Source organism: Sinocyclocheilus grahami, unplaced genomic scaffold, assembly GCF_001515645.1.
Source record: "Sinocyclocheilus grahami isolate Dianchi unplaced genomic scaffold, SAMN03320097.WGS_v1.1 scaffold110.1, whole genome shotgun sequence".
NCBI classification, from domain to species: Eukaryota; Metazoa; Chordata; class Actinopteri; order Cypriniformes; family Cyprinidae; genus Sinocyclocheilus; species Sinocyclocheilus grahami.
Genome location: NW_015505289.1, coordinates 9,166 through 15,017, shown reverse-complemented (window position 1 = coordinate 15,017; position 5,852 = coordinate 9,166). Strand labels below are relative to the sequence as shown.

The following is a 5,852-nucleotide window of genomic DNA, read 5'->3' as shown; positions in this document are numbered from 1 at the left end:
GCTGAGGAAAAGGATGCATCTCGTTCCTTCTGCTTCTCTTCTGTTCCCAATTATTTTAGTACAGGCGTATGTGATGATAGTGTCCATTTTCTGTTTGAATATCACACTTGAGTGTTCCAGAAAGCGTTCTTGCTTTGTTTAGTAGAAGAGATGGAAAAAGAAACAACGATGTAAGAGATGAACGAAAGAGCGTAAGCTTTTCCCACACTCGCTAAAAGTAGCCCGAATCGATTTCAGAAAACTCCACACCCAAAAAAACATGATTTTGCAAGGGGCTGTTTTGGGTTTATTCTGTATAAGGCTTCATGATGGTCACAGTGGTTTCTTAGTGTGGGGTTAAAAGGCTACGTAGCTGGAAGGAGAAATGCAAATCTCTCCATCCACATGTCTCTGAGCTCGTGTGGACCGGTCTCTGAAATTTTTTTTTCCTTTATTTTTTAGTCGTCTCTCAGTTTAGTCAAGATCACTTCTTAGGTGTTCAGGAGCGTCTGGCAACAACACAAACAGGGATCCTGTCAGGGATTGAAAAAAGAAAGATCATACACAGTCATTACCGGACTGAAATGAGCCACAGCTAACACTGAAAGCATATTCAAAGAGGTCAGGTTTTCAGCACAATACCTGTGATTTGGACAGTGTTGGAATCTCATCTCATCTGTGACTCTTCTGCTGTTGCATTAAACCCACATTCTCATAGACTCGAGAGCTGTCGTCCCTCATGCTGAAATCACATGGATTTACATCATGGCACAAGATTCCAGCTTATAGCTGGCTTGAAATTAAAACTGACCCTAGTTTTCTTAATGCATGTTACTGGTCTTCATGTAAACAATTCATCTGTGCATTTCCCCCAAAAATAAATAAATAAATACATACATAAATACACTATTAAGTGTTTATTTTATAACACTTTATCTGTTTGCATTAAAAGATTTTACATACATACTTTACAGTTTTATTTCTATGTATATTCAGAAGGTTTTTACAGAAGGGGTTGTTAATATAACATTTGCCTGGTTTCTATACCTAAAAACACGTATATGTTTTTCTGTCTGTTGGCAGCATTTTCTAATTTATGGAGTAATAAAAAGAGAAATCCGAAATCCGTAAAAAAGCTCTAATATGTCACCAAATTGAAGTATTTTGCACCTGGCTTTATCCAGTGTTCAGATTTCTGTTCTGGAAATGTATGCAAATGAGTGCATATTTAAATTTGATAATGCATAATCTTCGTATTTAAATAGCATGTCAGAAAACTTAATCCAAAACATTTGAACTAATCGGTTTCCATTCCGTTACGCAACGCTCACTTTTCACAATCAAATCAAAAACTGAAGAATAAAATCAAGCCCAGCTCTACATTTTTTCTTATTTGATAGCCATTTCACTCAGAAATACATCACAATATAGTAGTAAAGTCTATTTCAGCTTCAGTTTCATATTGAATTTAAAAGCTGGTGCTTGGCCCAAATCAGAATTTAGAGTTGGAAATATCATTATATAAAACTCAAACAAAACAGAGAAAAAAAAAAGGTGTTTGTCAAGAGATGTCTTATGATTTCTATTGCTTCATTTGCCATTCATTTCTCAAATGCTTTCTCTCTAAAGTGGTGAGGTCTGGTGTGTAAATGCATGCGTGTTCTCACTCGGCACAGGTTGGTGTTGGTGTGCATGGTGGCAGAGGGCTCTGGTCTCCTCCAGTCAGGTCAGAGAGAGAGTATTTGATGTTGGTGTACTCGCGTCCTTTAATTTTACTTTTCTGAAAGAAACAGTCCATGAGATAAATTCATGCTGGCAACGCTGCAAATCTACATCATTCTGCTCCTCTCTTTATAAATCTGCTTTAAAGCTTTAAAGTCTCCCTGCAGTTTTCTGCCAAAATAATAGGTTTATTGTTTGGAAATGAATAAATTAAAATGGTTGTTCTATAAAATACTATTAATATTATTTTATATTATTATGTAAGTTTTAACTTAGAGTGAAACATTTGTATTGTATTTTGTAAATTGTTTTAATGTAGCAGTAGTAGTAGTAGTAATAATCATCATCATCATCATCATAATAAAACAATACTTATAAGTTATTATCAGTATTTTACAGTCATATTGCTATAATCAAATTCAAATGTAAGCCAAATTGTGCAGCCCTACAAATAACCCCAGCAAACATGGAGCTCTTTAAAAAAAAGCTTATTAATCAAAACAAACAGTCCTTGAGACTAATTCATGTTGGCAACACTGCAAATCAACACCATTTTGCTCCTCTGTTTATAAATCTGTTAAGCTTCAAAGTCTCCCTGCATTTTTCAGCCAAAATAAAAGCTCTATGGTTTCATATTTGAAAGTGAATAAATTAGGACAACCTAAATATTACTTTATAATATATATATATATATTACTTTATTATTACTGTTGTTCTGTAAATAACATTATTATTATTATATTTAAATTTTTTCTTATACTTTTTTTTTAAACAATGGAATAGTATTATTACAATAGTAATATCTCATTTTGTATTATATATTGTAAATATTTTTTTCGCCTTTTTTTCTGCCAAAGTAAAAGTTCTATGGTTTAACCCTCAAAGACCGAGACAGCCGCCCGCGGCTAAAAATAACCATTGTTCTTAAATGTTTCATAACTTTTGAACCGCTAATCCTATCTGAATGCTTTAAAAAGTGTTGTAAAGCAGAGATTCTCATTTGTCTTATTTGGATATTCAGTGGCTCCGTAGGCCACGTGATTACATCCCATTTTGACAACATTGATTCATCAGAAGAAATCAATGCATTACGTTCCTCTGAGCCAAACAGGAATGATTGTTGACGCCTAGTCCCACCCCCGTGCCCAGATTGGTTCAAACTGTCCCATATCCAACCAATAAACATTTTGGTCTTTTGAACCACCATTTAGGATTTTTGATTGTAAATTTGAACAAACACAAAGTAAGTAAAGTAAAGTCTGTCGTGCGTGCATGAAAACAAACACAAAATAACACATTTGTATGAGAGAACTCTGAAAAAGCCCAGAAAAACACACGACTGAGTACTTTGGCATAAAACAAACCAAAAACAAGGATGAAACAGTGGTACATATCAGATAAAGCACTGGAATTTGTCTTTGCGTCGCTAGGCGATGTCCCGGTAAAATGGATTCCGACGCGGAGTACAGCCAGTGGACCCATCATTTATATTATGTAAATAATTATTTTATAGTTCATAAAGATCATTTTCACAATTTTTTCTGTTGCACTCTGTATATTTCTCACTCATTTTGTGTGCAGTTTGTGAATCATTTGCACTGTTTGTATTTTTGTTGCAGAAGACAATTTGTGCAATTGTTTTCACTAAATAGCTGCACGGTTTGTGTTTGTTGTTGTTCACACTCAGATTGAAAATATATTTCTCTGAAAAAAGTCTCTTTTTTACTGTGTTTTGTTATTATAGAACACTGATTCCATTTTCTTTACTCCCTAAATGTTTTTTAGACATCTATATCGTTAGTAAATAAATAGACCTGTTTTTCACTGAAAAGCGCCTATAACAATATTGTAATAAATAGCTATAACTTGCTTGGGGAATGTTATATGTAGACAAAATTTTATTTTGGAAGTGTAAAACACCCAGATACAACTTCCTAAAGAAAAAAAATCCAAACTTCAGGAGTTTCTGTTTGAGTACACCCAATTGTTGCTTGCCTTTTTCTTAAAATTCTGGAAATTCATTCATTCTTAGAGAACACAAAAGGAAAACTGGGACTTTAAATTAGCTAGACTGAAACTTCAAGTTCTCCTGTTTATAATGATATATGACACTTGATGCTGACTGCTAGAATAGGTCTTTAAAAAAACAAAGAAAAGTGCAGGTGTGTCAGGTGCCCCAAAAATGTTCTAGGTCTTTAAGGGTTCATATTTAAAAATGTACAGCCTAAATATTAGTACTGCAATTGTATTGTTTTTTGGTAAAAACATTTTTTTTTTGTAATATTTTATATTATATGTACATTATATTTTTTTCTTAAATACTCTTTTTTTTAACAGTGGAATAGTATTGTGGAATAGTAATATTATTTTGTAAATATTTTTTATGTGGTAATAGTAATAATCATTATGAAATTAATAACTATTATCATTATTTCAGTCTTATTGATATAAAATTAAATTAAAAATAAGCCAATTTGTGCAGTCCCATAAACAAGCACAGCAAAATAACGTGGCAACACTGCAAGTCTACACTATCAATAGAGTGAAATGTCTCTCTTCTATGAATATAAGTGTCACTCGCACACACCTGCTCCTCCACTATGCGGCGCTGCAGAGTCTCAATATAATGCTGCACAGCCATGTAGATGAAGCGATACTGGGCCTCTGTCTGTACCATTCCTGAACGCTGAGATCGCACCATCTGGATAGTCTTGGGCACGTCGATATCGCAGTCCACTCCTGCACAACACAGACAGGGTCAGATCTAACTTCAGGCGAAGCTGCTACTGTGGCCTGATTTAGGCTGTAGGGCCTACTAATTAACAACAAGAGGATCAACACAAAATCACTCTAGATGTAAGAACTTTACCCTTTTCTCTGATGATGTCTATTAAAATATCAATCACGATAAACGTTCCTGTTCGTCCAATCCCAGCACTGCAGGAGAAACAGAAATGAAAGTTTACAACCAACTAACACTCTCTTGATGATGAAAATATCTGCACTAATGTGTCACTAAAACCTGAACTAAAAAACACAAATATTTTGATTTTAAGAGGTCATTAAAATCAGCTCATGAAAGTCTGTTTTCAGGGTTTCTGCAGGTTTTATGAAGGTAAATTTAAGACCTTAAGTCTTAAAGGAATAAAATGAAGGGATAAGTCAATATGTTCTCTAGTGATGTATTAGCAACTCTTCAAAGTTTAAAAATACAGCTTCCAAGTCTTGAGAAATGAGAAACTGATCGAAATGCATTAAGTTTATGATTAAAACTAACTGCCAATGGGCTCAGAAAAATCAACTTGACTCAAAGGGAAAACAAGTTTTAGTACCCCATTGACAGATATTTGTTCTTGTTTTAAGTATAAACTCACTTAATGTTGTTACATTTCTCAGAAAACGAGACTTCATAACTTCATTTTGCATTTGAAGTAAATGTATATTGTTTAGATATTTGTATAGGAAAACAAGACAAAAATACTGTGGAAAGTATTATTTTTTTTTGCAGTGCATGCAACATTAATGCCACAAATTTATGAATTTAAGACTTTCTGCATTTATTCAAGACCGCTTTAAAGGAACACTCCACTATTTTTGATAATAGGCTCATTTTCCAACTCCCCTAGAGTTAAACAGTTGAGTTTTACCGTTTTCGAATCCATTCAGCCGATCTCAGGGTCTGGCGGTAGCACTTTTAACTGTAGCTTAGCATAGATCATTGAATCTGATTAGACCGTTAGCATCTCGCTCAAAAATGACCAAAGAGTTTCGATATTTTTCCTACTTAAAACTTGACTCTTTTGTAGTTACATCATGTACTAAGACCGACGGAAAATGAAAAGTTGCGATCAAGGAACTTTGCTGCCGTACCATGGGTGCAGCAGGCGCAATGATTTTACGCAGCGCCTGAAAATAGGCTAACTTCCGCCAACATAACCAACGTGACCACCTGCTTACACAGGGAGCGTGACTTCTATTGGAAGTTACCTAGCTGGGGACTATTTTCAGGTGCTGCGTAATATCATTGCGCCTGCTGCACTCATGATACAGCAGCAAAGTTCCTTGATTATTACGCCGGAATGAGAGTATAGTTCCTAGCCATATCGGCCTAGAAAATCCCAACTTTTCATTTTCCGTCGGTCTTAGTACAC

The 5,852-nt window shown here is 34.7% G+C and overlaps 1 pseudogene; it reads right to left on the bottom strand.

The window, feature by feature from the left end:
* Positions 1-418: 418 nt before the first annotated feature.
* The window catches only part of LOC107588992 (tyrosine-protein phosphatase non-receptor type 11-like), a 12,855-nt pseudogene continuing 7,421 nt past the window's right edge, over positions 419-5,852 (bottom strand).